Below are 840 nucleotides of genomic sequence, written 5' to 3'. Positions count from 1 at the left end.
TTAAAGGGGGCGCGGCGGGGACCGGTACCGGGAGGATGCGGGGATGCTTGGGGGGATGTAGGGCCCCGGTGCCGCATGCAGAGGATGCAGAGAAGGCCGGGGAGGATGCAGGGATGCTCGGGGGAATGCAGGGATGCTCGGGAGGATGCAGACATGCTCGGGGGGATGCAGACATGCTCAGGAGGATGCAGGGATGCACGGGGAGGATGCAGGGATGCTCGGGAGGATGCAGAGATGCTCGGGGGGATGCAGGGATACTCGGGGGGATGCAGAGATGCTCCGGAGGATGCAGGGATGCTCAGGGAGGATGCAGAGATGCTCGGGGGGATGCAGGGATGCCAAGCAGAGCCCCGAAGGTGCCGTGGAGAGCGGGAGTGCCCAAGGGATGTCCTTGGTGTGGGGCGTTGTGGGGTGTGCCGGGTTTGGGGGTGTGGGTGGTGCCCCACAGCACAGAGGGGTGTGTGGGCTGTGGAAAGGGTCCCCTGTGCCCAGCAGCTGCTCCAGGTGTGCTCCAGCACCCCGGGAGGGAAGGGGATGGGACAGGAACCAGTTCTGCTGGTCCTGGGGGGTGGCACGGGCTGGCAGCACGGGCTGGTGGCGCCCAGGCGGGCCGTGGAATGCTCTGGAAGCACGTGAGCGTGCGCACGTGTGTGTGAGCGTGCCCTCGAGGTGTGCAGGGAGCAGCACGGCCCACCCCGGGCTGCACTGCCGGGGCGCGGGGCTCGGCGTGGGAATAGCGGGAGCCCCGGAGCGGGGCTGGGGGCAGCCGGGTGGACCCGAAACCCGCGCTGCCAGCCCCGGGACACTCGGCTCCCTCCCCCCCCCAGGGGTTGTGCGCTT

The sequence above is a fragment of the Geospiza fortis genome, unplaced genomic scaffold (genome assembly GCF_000277835.1).
Source record: "Geospiza fortis unplaced genomic scaffold, GeoFor_1.0 scaffold213, whole genome shotgun sequence".
NCBI classification, from domain to species: domain Eukaryota; kingdom Metazoa; phylum Chordata; class Aves; order Passeriformes; family Thraupidae; genus Geospiza; species Geospiza fortis.
Note: the sequence above shows the minus strand (reverse complement) of the source record.